Below are 5,561 nucleotides of genomic sequence, written 5' to 3'. Positions count from 1 at the left end.
GCCGGGGGCGGCGGGCGGGGGGCGCGCCCCATCGGGCAGGCCGGGCCCGCCTCCAGCCCCGCAGGCCGCTCGGGGGGGGGCGCTCGCAGCCCGGGCCGCTGATGAGGATCCCTCCCCGGCTCCGACTCGGGCTCGGATTCGGGGTCCGGCTCGGACTCCGGCGGGGAAACAAAAGAGCCGCGGCCGCCGGGCCTCTGAGCCTGAGACGCCGGCGCAGGCGCAGTGCGCTCCGAGAGGTGGAACACGGGGCGGGGCCTGGCGGGGCGGCCGCGCTCAGTGGGCTGCGGGACTGGGGGCGGGGCGGCGCCTTGTGGGGGCGGGGCCTGGCGGGGAGGCCGCGCTCAGTGGACGGTGGGGCGGGGCGGGACCTGGCGGGGGCGGGGCTTGAGCGGGCCCGGGGCGGAGCCAGCACTGGACTGGCCCCTTGGGGGGCTGCAGGGGGAACTTGGAAGGGGAAGGGAGACCGTGCCCTACGTCCCTCGCCGGCTGCCTGCTGTCTGCACAGGCACATTAATAGCTGGACGTGCCATGTGTAGCCCCAGGGCTAGGGGCTGCATTGAATAAATTCCTAGAGGGTCACTTGGCCGTTTCAGTCTGTAGAGCACGTGACTCTTGCTGTCAGGGTCATGAGTTCAAGCACCACGTTGGGCATAGAGCTTGAAAAATAATAAAAATGAAATAAAATTAGTACAAAAAAAAGAAAAGACAAATTCTTAGAGAAGGGCTGCTTTACAGGTGATGCATTTTAAATCATATTGTTTCATAACAAATTGTCTGCCAAAGGAACCAAAACACAGGAAATCGGAGGGAAAGGTTAGATAAATCATTTCATGGGGATAATACACAGCAGATTCTCAGACACAGCGCTAAATATACGTCTACTTAGGTGTAAAGTGCTCCAAAGTTTATAATTAACATGCAAAACAGTGAACTGGGCTATTAGTTGTCATTTTAGAAAATCGCTGGAAGGGGTGGGTATACCAGACCTCCACGTGTGGACAACCACATATACGTACGTACCTGTACGTACCACATAGTGCTAGGTTACATATGCATGTGTAATATATAGCATAGTGGCTAAGCCCTGGCTGACCACGAGCCAGTCTTTCCGTATATATTCATTCATGTATTCCTTACAACGATTCCATGAGGTACTTGCTGTTATAGCACCATTTTACAGATGAGAGCATTGAGGCCAGAGAAATTAGGTGATGTGCCCAAGCAGGGCAAAGAGCCAGATTCTCACACCGGAAACTGTTAACAGTGGCTGCTTCGGGAAGGGTCAAAGTGATGAGGGAGCATAAGGCAAGCGGACAGCAAGCAGGACCTAGCAACACCCGCCCTGCCCCCCTCAGGTGGGACCTGTGTGACAATCCTCTGGCACTCCTGGCTGTCCAAGGACAAAGGAAAGGACAGAAAACAAATGGTTAAACTGATAACCTCTCCATCAGTTTGCAAACATCTTAGTAATATCTGGAGAAAAGGGCCATCTTATCAATAGCCTAACATCCAGGAACTTAGTACTGTCTTGATGCTAATGCTTTGCTAGAAGGAAAACAGCCTTAGCTTGACAACAGCCAGGCCTCCAGTGATCTGTGGGTCTCCTTCAGCCTACGAAATCCCTTTAAGAAACTTCCCCTTGACTTTTCCTCTCTCAGCTCCATAGGATGTAACCAGTCACCCCTCACAACCCCAGCGCAGCTCTTCCTGCCCACGGGTCCTGTCCCTGAGCTTTAATAAAATCACCTTTTTACACCAAAGACGTCTTCAGCACAGAGCCTGATACAGGACTCGAACTCACGAACCCTGAGATCAAGACCTGAGCCGAAGTCGGACACTCAACCCACTGGGCCACCCAGGTGCCACTAGGGTGAAATATTCTTATGCTCAACTACTGCTTTTGTAAATGCAGAGTACCCACAACCCCCTCACTGCCCTCGGCCTGCAGTAATGGCCCCGAGTGGTCGCACCAGCCTGTGGATGCTTCCAACAAGCAGCCCCCCCCCCACTGCCTTCACAGAGCCACCCAGCAGCCATACTTCCTGCTCCCCTGGAAGGAATCCCACTTAGCATCTCCTGGAAACCCTGGGCCTGCACCCAGGTCCTTCTTCAGGCTCCAGGACACACGGGTTCCTGACACTGGACTGCGGCCAGAGGCCACCAGAGCTGGGAGGGACAGGGGGTCTCCTGGCCAAGCCCCTTGTTTTTCAGTATGAGGTCAGCCACGGCACGCCTGGGGTCACTTTCCATTCCCTCCGTTGTCCAGGACCAACTGCGTTTGCCCAGGCCCCCCAGAGCTGCGGGAGCAGAGTAAGAGGACTTCGGGAGTGGGTGGAGATGGGGAGATAAGAGGGGTGATAATTGCACAAAAGGTCATGAAATTGCATCAGAGGAGAGTGTGAAGAATAGGCAGGACAGAGGGTGGGGGCACAGGGTTGCCGGAGGGGGCTAGTCCCCGGGGCACGAGCCCAGCCCGCCCTGGGAAAGAGATTTTCCAGGAAGGACAGTGAAGTTAGGGGCGGGCTGGGGTGGGGGGAGGCTTTGCATTTGGAACAGGTCACTGAGCCCCCAAGGGGAGGCCCCCCAAGGCACCCAATTCCAGCTCCTCGGGCCCTGTTGGTCACTTCTCTCATTGTCGGTGCTCATACCCTCATTATTCAGATTCCTTATCTGCAAATCTGTGCCCTCACTACCTTTTGCTGTGACCTCCAGATCAGAACTCACAAGGTTTCCTGGGCGTACATTCCCAGCTGAGGGTGAGTGAGCAGGCACCCTGACCCTCCGTCCGGGGCGGCCCTCTCCTACCAAAGGGTCCGAACGAGAACTATGTGGGCTGCCTGTAGGCAACACTACAGGAAGTGGCTCTCACAGCCACAGTGACCCTCGGGGGTAGGTTTGATCCCTATTCCCACTCACCTCAGGGAGGAGAAACTGAGGGCCAGAGAAGTGAAGTGACTCACCCCATGTCACACAGCTATGCGGCCGCTCGAGGATTTAAACCCGCACCCCTCTGGCTCCTGCACCGCATCCGTCTCCAAAGCAAGGACTCGGTCCTGTCCATCTCTGCCCTCCAGTGTTCTGCCCGAGACCCAGCAAACAGTAAGGAAACCTTATGTTTTTATTTTATTTTTTTCAGTTGATTTATTTATTTTGAGAGAGAGAGAGAGAGAGGGAGAGGCAGAAAGGGGGAGAGAGAGAATCCCAAGCGGGCTCAGCACTGTCAGCGCAGAGCCCAACGTGGGGCTCGAACTCATGAACCATAAGATCAGGACCTGAGCCGAAGTCGGAAGCCTAGCAGACTGAGCCACCCGGGTGCCCCGGTGTGTGAATATTTTATTTTATTTTTTAAAAATGTTTATTTATTTAATTTGAGAGAGAGTGAGACAGAGAGCACGAGTGGGGGAGGGGCAGAGAGAGAGAGAGAGAGAGAGAGAGAGAGAATCCCAGGCAGGCTCCGTGCTGTCAGTGCAGAGCCCGACGTGGGGCTTGAACTGATGAACTGGGAGATCAGGACCTGAGCTGAGATCAAGAGCTGTATACTTACCGGACCGAGCCACCAGGAGCCCCAGCAGTGAGGAAACTTTAAAAGGAAGTTGAACGAAGTTTCAGACTGATCCCAAGAAAGACCCCCTCGCTCAACGTACAGAAACACTCCACCTTCCGCGGAGATGACACCCGCCCAGACAGGGCTCTAGTGCCGCCGTCACCTCCCACAAGAGGAAGGGCGAGTGGCTGTCGTTTCAAAGGACCTGGAGGTGGGTCCCCAGGGCCTTACGGCGCGAGCGAGAGTGAGGAGGGGTCTGTGATCAGTCCGTGATGTCTGTCGCGGACGCTGGGGTGTGGGGTGGTCCGTGTGCCCTAAAACACATGGAAGTTCGCATTCTCGTGTCACTGTGACGCCCAGGGTGTCGCATGTAATTTTCAAAAAGTTAAAAACTCTCCTAGAAATATGGACCAATCAGGGACTGGAGGTGTATTTAATTCATTAAGGAAGGGCCCAGCAGGCCGGTAAAGGTGGTTGCTGGATGGGGGCGCCTGGGTGGCTCAGACGGTTAAGTGTCCCTCAGCTCAGGTCATGATCTCATGGTTTGTGGGTTCGAGTCCCACGTCGGGCTCTGTGCTGACAGCTCAGAGCCTGGAGCCTGCTTGGGAGTCTCTCTCTCCCTCTCTCTCTGCCCCTCCTCTGCTCATGCTCTCTCTCTCTCTCTCTCTCTCTCTCTCTCAAAAATAAATAAATAAACATCAAAAACAGGAAACAAACATAACTTGCAAATTTACCATCTCAGCCATTTTCAAGCGTCTAGTTCAGGGGCACCAACGACACCCGCACCGCCCTGCGGCCACCGTCAGCCCCCAGCACTTTCTCGGCCTCCCGGACTGACTGATGCTCTGTCCCACCCCACACTGACCCCAGCCCCCGGCGCCCACTTCTACCCTCTGTCTGCTCTAGGCCCTCACGGAAGGGGAGTCACGCGGTGTTTGTCTCTTATGACGGCTCCTTTGCCTTCGCGTCGTGTCCTCGGGTTCGTCCGTGTAGTCGCGGGTGTCAGAATCTCCTTTTTTTTAAAAAAGGGTTTTTTTTTTTAAAGGTTTTATGTATTTTTGAGAGAGACAGAGTGCGAGCGGGGGAAGATCAGAGAGAGAGGGAGACGCAGAATCCGAATCAGGCTCCGGGCTCCGAGCTGTCAGCACAGGACCCGACACGGGGCTGGAACCCACAAACTGTGAGATCATGACCTGAGCCAAAGTCAGATGCTTAACCGACTGAGCCACCCAAGTGCGACTGAGCCACCCAGGTGCCCCTCCTTTTTTTTTTTTTTTTTTCTTTTAAATAATTTCTGTGCCTCATGTGGGGATTGAACTAGCCAGGTGTCCCAGAATTTCTTTCTCTTTCCAAGGCTGAATAGTATTGCGTTATGGGGAGAGACCACATTCTGATTGTCCGTTGTCCATTCATACGGCGATGGACCCTGGGGTTTCTTCCACATTTTAGCTGTTGTGAATAAGGCTGCTGTGAACAAGGGATGTACAAATATCTCAGCATCCTGCTTTCAACTCTGTGGGGCACGTCCACACAGGTGGCAGGGTTGGATCACCGGGTACTTCTATTTTCACTCCTTTGAGGAGCCTCCATACTGTTTCCCACAGCGGTGGCCCCAGTTTGCACTCCCGCCGCGCGTGCACGGGGGCTCCCCTCGCTCCCCATCCTCACCAATACTTGTTATTTTTTGAGTTCTTAAAAATAGACACCCAAGTGGGCGTGAAGTGGTTTCTCGCCCCGGTGTTGATTTGCATTTCCCTAAAGATGAGCATCTTCTCGTGCGAGCGCTGGGCGTTCGTTTGTCTTCTCTGGAAAGACGTCCGTCCGGGTCCTCTGACCCGTTCGGGTGGTTTGAGGTCCTCACCTTATCTAGACCCAGCCCAGCCTGTTTACTGTGCGCGGCTGCTTCGGGCCGCATCTGCAGGGCTACTGCAATGGTCTGTGCAGTGGCAAAGCCGTATTTGCCACCCGGCCCTCCGGGGAAGCTGTGCGCCGACCCTCGCCTGGAATTGCTAAGCGG

General features: G+C 54.9%; 1 long non-coding RNA gene across 1 annotated transcript; it reads left to right on the top strand.

Annotated features, from left to right (window-relative positions):
- The first annotated feature begins 253 nt into the window (after positions 1-253).
- Positions 254-3,093, top strand: LOC125915059 (uncharacterized). The gene is made up of 3 exons (XR_007455549.1): positions 254-2,310; positions 2,662-2,756; positions 2,975-3,093. It is a non-coding gene; the product is annotated as an uncharacterized LOC125915059 (long non-coding RNA).
- The last annotated feature ends 2,468 nt before the right edge of the window (positions 3,094-5,561 follow it).

This window comes from Panthera uncia, assembly GCF_023721935.1.
Source record: "Panthera uncia isolate 11264 chromosome D3 unlocalized genomic scaffold, Puncia_PCG_1.0 HiC_scaffold_9, whole genome shotgun sequence".
Lineage (NCBI taxonomy): Eukaryota > Metazoa > Chordata > Mammalia > Carnivora > Felidae > Panthera > Panthera uncia.
Note: the sequence above shows the minus strand (reverse complement) of the source record. Positions and strands in the feature narration are given on the sequence as shown.